A 15531-nucleotide genomic window follows, 5' to 3' on the forward strand; every position below is an offset into this window, starting at 1 on the left:
CTCTGCTGTTGTTCTTTTACCTATTCCCCTGATGAGGACTTTATTATTTGTCTGAATTTGCTGTTCCAAACCAGCCACATAAAACACATTCTGGAGGTGCGGTGTGTTCCCTCCTGGTCTGGAGTTTGAGGAGGTTGCATTTTTCTACCAGCTTTCCACTGCCAGCCTTTCCTGAGGGATGTCTAGGAGGCTGGGAGAATTGTCCTATTTTCTTTTGCCAAGCCACTTTCCCCAGAGTGTCAGTGATGGGGTAGGAGATAATGAATTTTAATTTGCTCCAAATGTACCAAAACACACAAGCCATTGTCCTTCCCTTGTCTTGACTCCTTCACTTTTTTTTTTTTTTTTTGTACTGTGATTGAACCACTGAGGCACATCCCCAACCTTTTTTTTGTTTTGTTTTGTTTTAAAATTTAGAGACAGGATTTCCCTAACTTACTTAGGGCTTCACTAAGTTGCTAAGGCTGGCTTTGAACTTGTGATCCTCCTGCCTCAGTCTCCTGAGCTGTTGGAAATACAGGCATGTGCCACTGCACCTGGCCTCCTTCAATGTCTCAGGTTGGTGTTAATCTTGAACACTTCCCTAACACTTGTACTCTTTTTGCCCCAGGCTCAGTGTCTTAGGTGGGCAACTATTATGGGTTGAATCGTGTTCTTTACATTCCACATGTCACAAAAAAAAGATATTTGCATTCTTAACCCCCGGTACCTGTGAATGTGATCTTATTTGGAAATAGGATCTTTTGCAAATGTAATCAACTTGAAATCATTTGTGTGGGTTCTAAACTCCAGTATGACTGATGTCATTATAAGAGGAGAGGAGACCCAGAATTGGAGACCCAAAGGGAAGACTCCCATGTGAAGTCAGAGGGAGAGATTGGGATGATGCTGCCACAAGCCAGGAATGCCTGGGGCTGCCAGGAGTTGGAAGAGACAAAGGAAGATCCTGACCCAGAAGTTTTGGAGAAAGCGTGGCCCTGCCAACTTGATTTGATCAAATTTGATCTTGATTTCAGATTTCTAGGCTCTAGAACTCTGATAGAATGTTCTGTTGTTTCAAGCCACTCAGTTTGTGGTGATTACTGTAGCAGCCCTAGGAAGCTAACCTAGCACCATCTACCATGTGAACCAAGTCCATGTCCAGTTTTAGTTAAGGTAGCACCATAGAGCAGAGCTAAAGAGCTTGGAGTTTGAGCTGGAAACATATTTATTAACTTTGCAACCATAGGGAAATTTGCTAGCCTCTCTCTTAGTTCCCTCATCTGTAGAGTGGGATGGTCAAAGTGTTGACCTCATGTGGCTGTGAAGATTATAAGTCAAGACATTTAGTGTTTGGCAATACTAAGTACTCAGTAAATATATGCTATTACTATTTTTTGGTCACCTTATATTTATAGAAAACTATACTAGTCTTCCATTTACAGTTGGGATATAAAATTTTCCTTGACATTAAATTTGAGATGAAAATTGAGTCAATTAAAACAAGAGTATTCAGTAAATAACATAGCTGGTCAGTGGCTATGGCAAACACTGTGAAGGTAATAAAACCCCTCTGCATGTTTTAAGACATTGCATTCTTGACATCCTTTAGGAAAGTGCTATTATAACTCCCAGTTTCCAGAAAAGGGATTTCTGAGCCACAGAAATGGTAAGTAATCTGCCCAAGGTCACACAGCTGGTAACACAGGCAGCCCAGCTCTTGAAGCTGCTATGCTCCTAACCTCTACACGGAGGTTTTCAGTGACATTTCCAGACAAGAGGTCTTTTTTTGGGACCACATGGTTGTACAAACCAGATTTTGCTCTACAGAGGTGAACTCAGCCTGGTCAGCTTTGAGACGAAGTATTACCTGTCCCTGCACCCAACGACTTCCACAACTAGTTCCATCCAGTTCTCTATTGGATGTCCAGAGTAGCTTCCAGGAGCTAAATCTCTTTGGGAAAAGTTAAATAGATGGTGTTGACATATAATCTATGGTAAAGTACTGCTCTCTCCAAACCAGCTACTGAAAAACACCAAGCCTGGCTGACAACTCTATTAAATGAAAATAAACCTGTTTTTATTGTTTCATGCTAAAATACATCTCGGGCTCCACAAGCTCACAGCTGGGGACAGTACACATTTTTGGCAAAGGAGACCTTGGTAAACTCTGCACTCTCACATGGTTGACCCCTCCCTGGAGATGGCATTCCACACACAGGTCTCTAGCACAGTTTTCTTCTCTGCTGATGAGGGCTCCCCAGCAAGGCAGCCCTCTTCCCCTTTGCTCCTTCAGATCAGTCCATGTGGAAAAAGAGCGTACTTAGCACTTCATTATAGCCAAAAACTCAAGCATGTGAAACTCTGGGCTCTGAAAGCATTGAGTGTACCACAGCATCACGGATCACAAAACAGAATTCATATGTAGAGTTCTTTGAAAACGAATGGTAGTGAAGGGTCCTGAAGGGAGGAGGCTTAGGACTTCTGGTTTCCTCTAGAAGGACACATCAAGGCCAAGATAAAATGATTTGACAAAAATACGTGCTCTCTGCCCCCTCCTGCCCACCAGGGGAGACGTTATCCGACACTGGAAATTCACATTAGAGATAGTACTAATTCTGTATGGAGCAGCTCATGACCTCAGTTTTACACCAAGTTCTGAGTGGTACAAATCTGAGTTATCCAACCACGAAGACACCTTCTGTATGTTTTTCTTCTTATTAGAAAATTTCTTTTGGTTTTCCAGGATGTAAAGGTGGAACAAATCTCTGATGATTCCCTGTGGGCAGGTAACACCAACATGTACGCAACGGACATTTCAAAGCAATCCATGTGGAGTGTTGTACCAACCTGGCAAATGAGCAAACAAAAAAACTCTCCAAAGTTCTCAGCTTTGAAGTGGAATATACTAAGGAAATAAGCTGCCAGCCCTGGAACTCTATTTTTTGGAACAAAGATATGAAAATCTTGGAAGTCCTTTAAGTGCCCACTTTCCTGTGCAATAATTTTTATGTTGATATATTTTGTATATTTAAGGCTTATTTATACAACATTCCATAATGGCTACGCATTATACCCCTTTCTTAAACATTATTCACAGACATTTTAACCCATGAAGTTTTTCTTTTGGTCTATTAAAAACACTGGAGTTAAAAAAAAGTAAGCACACACACAAGAATATACAATTTTTTTTCTCCCTGTATTTGTTTGTGGAGTAGTGGATTTTTCTTCTCATCCATTTTTTTTCTTCATTTCTGCCTAGACAACACCCCCTCCCCCTGACTGAACATCATAATAAATAGCAACAATTTCTGGAGCTGAATGAAACTCAGATGTCATGTTTGAAAACTATTCTAGGGCAAATTTCTAGGCTTCAGGTTATCATTGTAATCATTCAAATCCACCTTCCTCTGCTTCTTTGCCATTCCCACCATTTTTTGATCCCTCACCCTTTGGAATCTGTGTGCTCGAGGTGCAGACTTTAGAAAATGGGGAGCCTTCTCTAAGCTTCTGGGTTTGGCTGGGAACAAGTCAGATTCTGTTTAGCAAAGTATTTGTTTTATAGGCTCAACAAGCTCAAAGGAAAAGCAAAATCCCTCAGAAACCCTCCATTATGAGTCACAGAGAGTTCCCACAGACTTAAAAAACAGCATGTGTAAAATTAGGAGTGGTGGAATCCCTGTTGCTCCAATTATGACTTGCAGAAGCCAGTGTATGAAGATGGAAATGTGGGCAAGAGGGTCTTCAAGACAAGGCTGTTAATAGCCATTGTGGTCAGTGGCTTCGGGTGATTAAAGGTTATGTTTTTTTCCCTGGATTTTTTTTTTTTTTTTGGTTCTGGGGATTGAACCCAGTGGTGTTCTACTACTGAGAAACATCCACAAACATTTTAACTTTGAGACACAGTCTCACTAAATTGCTGAAGCTGGCCTGGAGCTTGCCAGCCTCCTGCCACAACCTCCCAAGTTGCTGGAATTATAGGCGTGCACAACCACGCCCAGCTTCCCTGCACTTAACCTTTCCATATATCACTTACAAACTTAAAATTCCTCCCAACTCTGGAATTCTCTAGCTTAACCTTGGAAAATGAAGTCATTAAAACTTGTATTCAGGTGGGCTCTAAGGCCTCGAAGTAGTAACACAGATCTAGGCATCTGAAAGCTCATTTCTGTTTCTGTCACTGCTGAGGCTAAGGAAGAGCCAATCTGAATTCCTCCCAGAGAAAAATGCAACCAACATTAGGTCACAGGAGCCAAGAGGAAAAAGAATGACTGACACCAGTACTGTCTTTGACCATGTGCGAGAAGGAAGGAGCTCTCTTCATTGAATTATTGTTCTGGAGTTCACACATACCTCCTGGCTTCTCACCCACCTCTCAGCAGATGCCAGTACTTTGGGGCCTCTTGTTGCTTTTTATCACTTCTCCTGTGGTTAACTGCGAGAAGGGTATGGTTAAGAAGCCCAAGTCATTCATCCCAATAAAAAAATGGGCGCCAGTTTAAGTTCTGCACTTGACAGTTCCACACAGAAGAAAACACTTCTGTAACTATAAAAGCAGTCCTTGCTCTGATGGCAGTTTGGTTGGCAATTAAAAAACAGCATGTGTAAAAATGTCTACAAGCAGGAGTGCATGAAGGGCTGAGGATGTCAGTGCAAAACCAGGATGCTGAACTGGAAAACAACCAACATATCCCAGTGATGCTGCATTCCCTTTAAAATCTCTGTTAGGGCACCTAGTGCATTTAAAAATGAAATTCTTATTTTGCTGTCCTTAGATTGGGGAAGAGATTAAAATGGATATGGTTCAAAAAATTTTAAAGGTATTTATGAATTTACTTATCTGTTGTAAAGTCTCTCTCAGGTCAACACAGACAATCTAAAAATGCTAAGTTGCTGAGGATGACCTTGATGTTGTGATCCTCCTGTTTTAGCCTCCAGAATTGTTGGGATTACAGGCATGCACTACTGTGTCTGGCTAATGGTTTTTTGTTTTTTTTTTTTTTTGGTGTGTGTGTGTGTGTGTGTGTGTGTGTGTGTGTGACTTATTTATAAACATAAGAGGATGCACAGTTATAGTTGATTTTTGTGTCTTTCTACTTGAAATAGCTTGTGAAATAGCATTGCAGTCTATGGTATCTGTCTTAAAATGTCATAGATTTTTCTTGTCTGAGGTTCTTTATGTATATGGTCCTTATTTTCTTGACCACTATTTTCTAATAGACATCCTCTGCATCAGAAGTTATGGGGGGTGGTGGGACAGAATGTAATTGGAATGGAAAAGAATGAGGATGTGGCAGAGGGATATAGGATACTTGGTGGGGAGTCAGAGCAGGGGGTAAAGGTTAGGGGACATTGTGAAGAAGTATTGGCCTCTGCAGATTGAACACCTGAGAGAGAATATTATGGTATCCTTGGTGTTGCTCTAAATCTGAGCTGGAGAGACAGGCCAGACTCAGCTGGAAGGTATTTGATAGCCTTCTCTTCATCCATTAGGTGCCATGCGGTGACAAATTGGCAAGACCAAGTTTGGCGCTTTGACAATACAAGTGAGTAAGAGGAGGGGTGGCAGCCTAGTCTAACCTGCAGTGGCACATGCCTCACTTGCTTTTTTCCCCCATCCTTGCCCACCACCCGTTCATACTGGCGGTGAAGACAGATCTCCTCTCTCTCCTATTACCCTCCTTTCTTGGAGGACAGTCGGTTTTTCTGTTCCATTCCTGATGTTCGAGGAATGTCACGTGGTCAACACATGTTCATTGAGAGGCTTCCTTCCAAGCAGATTGTTTCCTCCAGAATATCTGTTGAGATGACTATGAAGGCAGGCTCTGCAAAGGTGAGAAAGATTTCAGAATTTGTTGTGTAAGAAAGCAGTCTGGGAAGAACTAAAAATTTTTAACATTCTTAAGCCTTTTGGGCAGGAATGTTTTTGTTTGATTTTGATTGATTGATTGATTTTTTGCACAAGAGATGCTGCGTCCTCAATCTGTCCTATCAGGAGGTACGGGGAAATAGCATCTATTTCCCCAGTGCTGGTGATTCTAACACTGGCCTTTTAGTGAAAGTAGTTGCCTACCAGATTTCTCCAGGTAAGGCTGCAATTTTCCCCTTTGTGATTAATAAGTATCCTGTGAGGAGATACTCTGAGGTTCTTTAAGCTTGCACCCCCTAGTTTCAGCACCCATTAATTTGTTTAAAAAAATTTTTTTTTTTTTAGTTGTAGATGGACACAATACCTTTTTTGTTTATTTATTTTATGCGGTGCTGAGGATGAAACCCAGTGCATTACCCATGCTAAGCAGGCACTCTACCACTTAGCCACAACCCCAGATCCATTGATTTTTGCATGAACCAATTATTACTGCAATGGTTGCGGAATGATGATTGCTAATTTCACTGACTGTCTGCACCTAGTAGTTGGCACACTACTGTGAGGAAGAGCTTTCCTTTCTCCCCATTTCCTTATTTATATCAATAGGAACTTAGGGATTTCTGTTTGATCCTATGGTTTATTATCTGTTAATGCCCCAAATGAATAATCTGTGTCTAATGATGAAGAAATAGCAGAACCAATCAAACTTGAGAGACTCTTCAGAAAATACGTAGCCTAGGGCTGGGGTTGTAGCTCAGTGGTAGAGTGCTTGCCTCTCATGCTTGAAGCACTGTGTTCGTTCCTCAGCATCACATGAAAATAAATAAATAAAATAAAGATATTGTGTCCATCTACAACTAATATATATATATATATCTCCTCAAAATACCAAGACCATGAAAGATCATGAAGCTCAAGCAATGGTTCCAGATGAAAGGAAACTAAATAGATGTGACAATTGCATGCAGTACGTGGATCTGGAAGGGACCCTAGACAAGAATTCTGCAAAAATTTTTGTATAAAGGAAAAGACTAGGACAATTGAAAAAGCAGTGGGGCAATTGAATAAGATCTATAGACTAGTTAATAACAATACATCAGTGTTGACTGCCTGACTTTCTTACTTGTATTGTGGTTACTACATAAGAGGATATAATTGCTTTTAGGAAATGCACCCTGCAATAATTAGGAATAAATGGGCATTTGTTCTTCCACTTACTCTCATATGGTTCAGGGAAAAAAAATCAAAATGAATATAATAAAATGTTAACATTTGAGGAACATAGTGGATGGGTACACAGGAATATTTTGTATAATTTCAGCAAACATTTATGTAAGTCTGAAATTATTTCAAAAGTAAGTTAAAATTCATAAGCTCCCAGAATTTCCCTGAGGCCCTCACGTATTTTGATTACTAAATTCAACCTATATCCCTGTTGTCCTCATGTACATCACCAATGTCACTCCTTCACTGTGCAATCTTTTGTCCCTTTTCTCTTCCTTAGCAGAGAATGTTCAGGAGGACAGTGCAGGCAAACCTCTCTGTGCTAGCTTCTTGTGAGGAGAGGGCAAATGGTGGAATGGGTGTAACAGAAATGAGTTGGCCTCTGTGATTTTGTTGCCAGTGATTGGCTAAACCTCCTCTGGTTGTTGCCCTTCTGTGTGGAAATAAAATCCAAACTGACTTTGCAGAAGGAGGAAAGAAGAAGGCTGAAAGGATATTGGGAAATTAGCCTGAAAAAAATTTATTAAGACCTGCTTTCTAACACACCATGCCTTAGAGTTTGTCCACAAGCAAGTTACCACGGAAACCCAGTAAAACAAGAAATATGTAGGAGTTTTCTGTGTCCTGCCTAATTTACTTCATCAAGAGCCTGATGTTTTTTTCAATCTAGGACTCAGGCTGATGTAACAGGCTAGTTTGCTATTTGGGGAAGCTACTAATGATAATAATGATTACAGCCTCATTCTTTGGGATGTGGCATGAGACTATCAGGTCTTGCATGCAACTTTTATGAAAGTCGTTCCCAGAACCATTTCTCCAAAGGCAGAACAATGATCTGTGGCTTCAGGAACTGAATATACTAAAGGGGCCCAACCTTTCAAGAAAGCCCAGTTCAAAACTGGGCTTCTCTGAGCTCTCAGGGGCTGCAAGCACACTGTATCATGTGCTCATCTGCTAATGTGCTCCACTTTGCCCCAGCGCAAGTAAGAGTTGTCACAAGCTCCAGGTGGCTGCTTTGCATTCAGCAGGAGAAGCAGGCAAGAATACCAAACCCCAATTACACAGATGCACTTTTGAGTCTCACCACATCAAGAAGTTTGGAGTGTTGGTATCTTTTCTACACACCACTGACTAAGGACAGAAGTTTCACTTTATTGTCACGAATTTGAGCCCTTAAAGGGAAAGGTGGCCTGTGTTTGACATACCCTGCTTTTCTTCCTCGTGCCTACGATAGTATCTATGAGGATGTTGGGCATCTGCCTGCAGAGAAGAGCCAACCTGTCCCCATCCCAGCAATGGCCACTTTTCTGCACATCTGTCCTGGTGTCAGCAGCTGGGAAGACTGTGAATTTTCCCAAGGCTGGTGTTGTGTAGTGTGGGGGCAGCCCTCATTAGTGCTGTCTACAGGTCCGGGGGGGTCAGGATTAGGCAGGTGATGATTCTTTGTTTACTGAGATCTCAAGAGACTCTCGACTATGGGGCTGGGGTTGTGGCTCAGTGGTGGAGCACTTGCCTGGCATGTGTGAGGGACTGGGGTTCAGTTCTCGGCACCTCATATAAATAAACAAATAAATAAAGGTTCATCAATAACTAATAAAATTAAGACTCTTGACTATTTGAAGTAGCAAATCCCATTGGCTGCAGGAAGGCTGCTTTTGTGTCCTGTCTTAAGTGGGGTGGCTGGCAGCAGCCACAGGAGGGAGTGAGACCATCGGAGTTTATTTCCTAGCCTTGCGACCCCATGGAGGTTGATCTGATCAGGCCTGAGCTTCCTTGAGAGTAACAAGGGGACAGTAATCGCCTTCCTTTGTAAGGTTGTGGTGAGATTTTTAGGTGAGTCCATGGAAGCAAAGCACAGGGACAGTATCAACGTAAAACAGGAGCTCAAGTCATAAATTAAGAGACTTCTGAAAGGCTACTCATAATGATCCTGCTTCTTGATTTTCTCAATGAATGGAAGACCCTGCACATGGAAATAGATCATTAAATGGCAGCTTGCTATCATGCTCTTCACTTGAGTTTCTTTTACCCATAAAAGCCCGTTTCAGTTTCTTGAATTCATAAAGTCTTACATACGAATATATAGAATGAGAATACTAATAGTTCAGTATTTACTTTATATGGACATTCAGAGTAGGCCTCTGTAATTATTCCTATTACATTATGAGAAAACTGAGATTTAGAGAGGTGAAGTGACTTGCCCAAAGTTGTACAGCCAGTCATACTTCAGATGTAACTCAGGTGTTCCAATTCTACAACCCAGGCTCTTGATTGCTATACCAGAGAGAGAGAGGAAGGGGAAGGGAGAATGAGAGAGTGGGGGGGGGGCACAACTACAGTAAGTATTTTCTAAATGTATAAATGAGTATGGAAATTCAGTAAGTGTATCCTAATGAAAACAAAGGTGATTACATTTTATGCTTTGTCTACACAATTACAAATGATGGTTCTGATTTTTATTCACAAAATGACCGACAGATTTTTGCCTGTGGCACAGTCTTTGCTTTAAATGGTTGCAAGGATCTGCCCCTTTGGAAGGTGAGCTCTTTGGATCCAGCATTCCTAGAATGCTGGTGCCTGAGCCCAGCCCCTTGTTTTAGAGCTGGGGAATGGGGGGAAGAACAGGGCAAGACCTGCCATGCTGCTTGTGATAGCTGCAGGAGCATCTTCCTGAATTGGTCCTTCTTGAAAGAATTCATGTTATTTTATAATTGTCCACCCAACACATTCTTATCATATGATAACGTTTGATAAGTGGAGCCCTGTTCATTGAGCCTACCCCACAGGGAATCTCCTGGACCCACTGAATTATTTTCTGCTCTTCCTAGACATGCTCTTCATGTCTGGTTCCTTCTTAGTCTTCAGGTCTTAATTCAAATGTCACCTCCTTGGAGACACCTTCCCTGGCCACTCCTGTAATATGGCTCACCTCCCTCTGCTGTCCTGTCTCATCACTCTGTTTCCTGTGTGACATCTGTCATGGAGGAACTCTCCAGTTTACCATTCACTCCCCTTCACAAAGGCAGGATGCTTATCTGTGCCATTCATTGTTGTATCCTGAGCTCCTGGAACAATACCCGGCACATAGTAGATGCTTACCCCATTTCACTGAATGAAAAGTGAATGAATAAATGAATGAGATGTCATTGATTTTTCCCCAGGAAGAAAACATTTTGTGATTTTTAAATGGAGATAGAATGAGAGCAACTTTGGCCTGGACCCCATAAGGCCACAATGGCACGGCCAGCAGGGGTTAACTAATCAGCACATGCATTTTCTGAATTGCAAAATGTGCCAAGGGCATTTAATTTCTGTTAATTGGCACCGAGGAGGAGGAGTTGTTATCAAAATCACCAGCCAGCTGGAAGCTTTTCCGTGTCAGACCTATTTGCAAATCAGAATGGACATTTCATAAATCGTGTCAACACTGGGAAGCTGCGAGTCCCCAGAGGGGCAGCACAGCGTGCTTCTGGCTGCATTTGGGGTTGGAGCTGGCCCTACACACCAAACCGTCACCAGATGAGGGGGTGAGCAGGTGGGGGAAACTGGAGGAGAGAAGACTTATGAGGATGGTGGCATAAATGCATTCTTAAATAACTGTCCCATCACCTCAATCCTGGTGCTGCTTCTCAGCTTATGTGAGAGGTGAAAAGAGCAATGAAGCCCAGATTTGTAGTGGTAGCTGACCCACCACTTCTCAGCTGTTACCTTAGACAAATGATTTATCCTCTGGGGTTTGGTTATTTGAGCTATAAATAGGAGACGATAACACTAGGGTCATGAGGATTTGGAGAGAAAATCCACATAGATAATAATAATGACAGCAGACATTACAGAATGATTTCTATGTGCTGGGCACTGTGCAAATTTGACTATGTACATTATCTCACTTAATCGTCCCCAGACCACTCAAGGAAAATACAAGTCCTGTACACTTCACAGGTGAGGGACCAAAAGGCTGTTGAGGTTAAATGATTTGGCCACAGTGACCCAGACAGGAAATGCAGAGTCTGGATTTGAGTCCAGATCACCTGATTCCACTGGACTCTCAACCCCGCTGTAGCAGATCCTCTAAGGGAACAGCTCAGTATCTAGCATTTAGAACATTCCTGAGGAATGGCAGCTAGTAAGATTCTGTTCTTAACCGGGTGCAATGGCGCATGCCTATAATCCCAGTGACTTGGGAGGCTGAGACAGGAGGATCGCAAGTTCAAAGCCAGCCTCAGCAAAAGTGAGGCACTAAGCAACTCAGTGAGACCTTGTCTCTAAATAAAATACAAAATAGGACTGGGGATGTGGCTCAGTGGTTGAGTACCCCAGAGTTCAACCCCTGGAACCTCCCACCCCCCCCAAAAAAAGATTCTGTTTTATATTAAGCTTTTCTTCTGTTCTCCTTGCTTCCCAGCCTCTGTCAGGCCTGCAGACTCCTCCAACATTTACCACTTCTGGGGCCCTTTTTCACATAGCATCCCACCTACTTGTCTTATTCGATCTTCCCAACAACTCCCATAAAGTATTGAACAGCATTTTCACCTTTCAGGTGTATGAAGAAAGGCCCAGAGAGGTTAGTTAACCTGGCCAAAGGTCAGACAGCCAAGAAGTGGTAGGGCCAGGATTTAAACCTGAGGACAGAGCCTGGGCACTGACTCCTCTATACCACATTTCTTCATGGTGACCATCTTTCAGAACATTCTCTCTCTTTTTAAAATTTTTTAGATGTTGGTGGACCTTTATTTTACTCATTTATTTCTATGTGGTACTGAGAATCAAATTCAGTGCCTCACACATGCTAGGCAAGCGCTCTACCACTGAGCCACAACCCCAGCCCCAGAACATTCTTCGTTTGATGACACTCCCTTATCGACTGTAGCACTCCCTCTTGTGCTCCCCTCTCACTTTTGTCCTTTACAATTGGGCTTAGCTTGATATAGTGCTTTGTTTTGAAATTGCACATCCTTATCCATTTATTTCTAATAGCTACCACTTATTGAAAACTTCCATGTACTCAGCTCTATGCCCAGAGTTGGATGTGTGTGATCACATTTAACTCTGCCAAGAACCCGATTTGACCCCCATTTTACAGATGAGTAGACTGAGGTCTAGAGAAACTCTGCCATTTTTCAAGTTTCTTCAGTCATTTTGCCAAAGGAAACATAGTAAGTAAGGAACCTGGGACAAAACCAGGCAATCTTGTTCCAAAAATTCATCATCTTAGCCATTATTTGATATTGCTTTTCCAAATCTTGTAAAGATCTGGTGGATTGGTGAAACAGCTGTTACAGTGACCCTCAAATCCATAGTGAGTGATGCTTTAAAATCTGGCCCCCTGTTGGAGACTCCCATAAAGAAAATGGCCCAGGTCCTCAAATTTGCCAACATCTAAAAGCAACTTAAGCTTAAAAAGAGAAAGAGAGAAATCAGTTTATAAATAGAATGTGCAGAACAGAATATTTGGAAATGTGGTTGTGATAGCTAAAATTAGCCTTGCCTTCAAATCCATCTCCCCCCTCCTGCCTGACTGCTCTGTTCCCTGTCTTGGAGGCTGCTGCTCTCTCTCTGTGGCTGTGAAAGATGTAGCTCCTTCATGCAACACAGTCTTCCACTCTCTGAACAGAGATACACTACATTTCTCAAGGAACTGGGAAGAAGGTGGCGGTGTTGGGGGGCAGGAAGCTGGGACCAATCCTTTTGAAGCAATATTTATTTGAATTCCTCTTTGGCTCTCCGGGTCTGTTTGAGCCTCTTCCTTATGTTTTGACTAAAGCTTGATTTTTGCTTATTTGTGAGGGTCACCTGATGCAACAGCTCTCCCAATCCTCTCAGATGGTCAGGGAGTGGTTATTTTCATGAGCAGGATGTTAGGGTGGCTTTGAGTGATCTATAGCAGTCAAACCCTGACTTGCACATGGCTCTCATCAAGCCAGTTGGTCACGCTCTCCCTGGTTCCAACATTACCAATACAAAACGCACGCATGCACAAAATGGCCTTGCAAATGCCTTTTGCCTTTCTCCCCGGGTCCTGGCTGGCATCCTTTTACTCCTTACAAGGCTGCAGTTCTGGTCCATCAATAGTGCCCTATTTGCATAATTAGCTTGCATCTGCGGGTGTTGCCTTTGAACTTTGGATAAACACCAGCACAGAACCCGGCAAGGTGTCAGCTATCTGAGCCCTCTCATTCCCACAGAGGAGATGAAAGTGGAGGTTATTTTGGAAATCATATCCCTGTCTTCTTCCGTGACTCTGTTCCATATCATTTAGTGTGAGGACAGACAAAACCAGAAATAAGCTCACGAAGAGCGAGCAATCTGGGGAATGCAAAATGATCATTGTGTTTTGACGTCAATGATCCGGAACCACTTTGCTTCAGTTCTTTTTCAAGTTGCTTGGCTATGTCTGGCAGCCCTTGTCGCAAGGGTAGCTTTGCTTTTTGAATATATTTTGCACAGAACCCTCTGAATTATTTTCCTTCCCATTCCTGCTTCTTGGATTACAGGACTGTTCCTTGTTTTTCTCTGGAAAGCATTGATCATCTGAGTTAAACCTTTCCCCTATCTCCACCCATGTCTCGGTGATATCAGCAGCACATACCCACTCTTTCCAACCTCATCCATGCTGGAAGGGTGTTTATAGTTGCCACTGACGTAGAGGGAGGTTGTGATTTATTTAGAGTTATGGGCTATAATCATTGTTGCCTTGGACTGGTTATGTGACCTCTGAAACCTAGGTTTTAATCTCTAAAATGGGATAATAGCAGTATTTCCCAGGGTTGGGCAGGATTAGATAGCACAATGCATGTAGCATGTTAAGTGCTTGGCATTAGTAAGTGCTCAATAAATGATGGCGATTATTGCAGAATGAGTAGTCAGATGAGATGCTCTTTTAAAGTTTCCATTTCATCTCAAAACTAATTTTGTGACCTAGGCAAGGAATTAAAACATTCTTGAGACCCGAGACACGGTTTTCTGATTTGTAATCTGGATACCAAGATAGCTTTCCCCTGCATACCTCACAAGATTCTTAGGAACATTTGTTAATAGCAGCAGCAGCAACAGCAAGATCTCTTTTAGTTCCAGATTCTGAGTAGTTGCTTTTGCTTTCTGTAGTCTGCTTCCCAGAGGTGCCAGGCAAGGCCCAGAGCAAAGCTGTTTAAAAAGCCCTATACTCAGATACTTTGGACACAGCTTCAGCCTGTATTTTCCCATTCAGAAGAAACAAGTAGCTGTAGTTGGAAGAATTCTTGTAAAATTCTTCCAAACTAGAATCTCTCAAAACTAGACATCCTTGAGCTTTTAAATTCACATTCCCAGCAATGAGTTGAATCCTCAGAATTCCAGTGAAAGAGGCCAGAAGAGAACCCAAATATTCAGATAGAATATCTGTGGTCTTATGTTGCAATATTTGCTTTGACTCATGTTTACAGGGTATATCTATGGGCTGCACTAAAAATTCAATACTTGGAGAACATTACAAGGCATGATAATCACGAAATTCCAGAGAGTGGTTTCAAGGGAAGTTGGGAGGAGGACAAAAAAGGAATGGGATTGGAGCAGGCACACGATGGTATTGCGAATATCTTTTTAAAAACTGAGTGGAATGGCTGGGGTTGTGGCTCGGTGGTAGAATGCTTGCCTAGCAGGCATGAGACACTGGGTTTGATTCTCAGCACCGCATACAAAAAATAAAATAAAGGTCCATCAACAACTAAAAAAAAAAAAAAAAGAAGAAGAAAAAGGAAACAGTGGTAATGGGGCTGGAGTTGTAGTTCAGGGGTAGAGCACTTGCCTAGCACATGTGAGGCACTGGGTTTGATCCTCAGCACCCCGTAGAAATAAATAAATAAAAATAAAGGCATTATGAAAAAATGTTAAACAAAAAACCTCAGTGGCAAGTATATGATTGTTTTATGATCCTGTATAATTAAATATATATATAAAATATATTTCATATGGATGAAATATTTGATAATAAAAGCCAGAAAGCATAAAGAAGCCCCAACTTCCCCCACCCCTGCTCAATTAATAAAGAACTAACAACATTCTATGAGGGTCATCTCTATTTTTATCTATCTTGTTAGCCACTGTATCCCTGTTCCTCCTTCCAGAGCCTGGTGCAGAGTGAGTGAAGAATGAGTATTGTTGAATGAATGGCTGGGTGAGCCTGTGATGCTCCTCTGTGTCCCTCATCTTTGATTTGAAGGCATAACTTGGATCCCACCTCTGCTGCGTTCTGTATGTCAAAGCGTAGATCAGAAGACAGAGGGCCCCCTGGGAACATTTTGTTCTGCTCTGGTCTAGGACATAATACTGGCAGACAGCTTGATCATTTAACGTTGCTCTATTTCAAGCAAAATGTCCTTGCATGATTTATTCTCAATGACACTAACCGACTGCAAGGATCTTTGGAGTTAACATCTCTCATTCGGTCCTACCTCCCCCAAACATTCCCTAAGTGACTGTCT

At 42.1% G+C, this 15531-nt stretch overlaps 1 protein-coding gene across 2 annotated transcripts in view; it reads right to left on the reverse strand.

Moving 5' to 3' along the window:
* Positions 1 to 2065: 2065 nt before the first annotated feature.
* Positions 2066 to 15531, reverse strand: part of Sh3rf2 (SH3 domain containing ring finger 2) — a 128094-nt gene continuing 114628 nt past the window's right edge. For both annotated transcript variants that reach the window (XM_076856766.2, XM_076856765.2), the window contains exon 11: positions 2066 to 5804. The gene's annotated coding sequence lies outside the window, so the exon portion shown is untranslated. The remainder of the gene's footprint in view (positions 5805 to 15531) is intronic.

This window comes from Callospermophilus lateralis, chromosome 5 (assembly GCF_048772815.1).
Source record: "Callospermophilus lateralis isolate mCalLat2 chromosome 5, mCalLat2.hap1, whole genome shotgun sequence".
Classification (NCBI taxonomy): Eukaryota; Metazoa; Chordata; class Mammalia; order Rodentia; family Sciuridae; genus Callospermophilus; species Callospermophilus lateralis.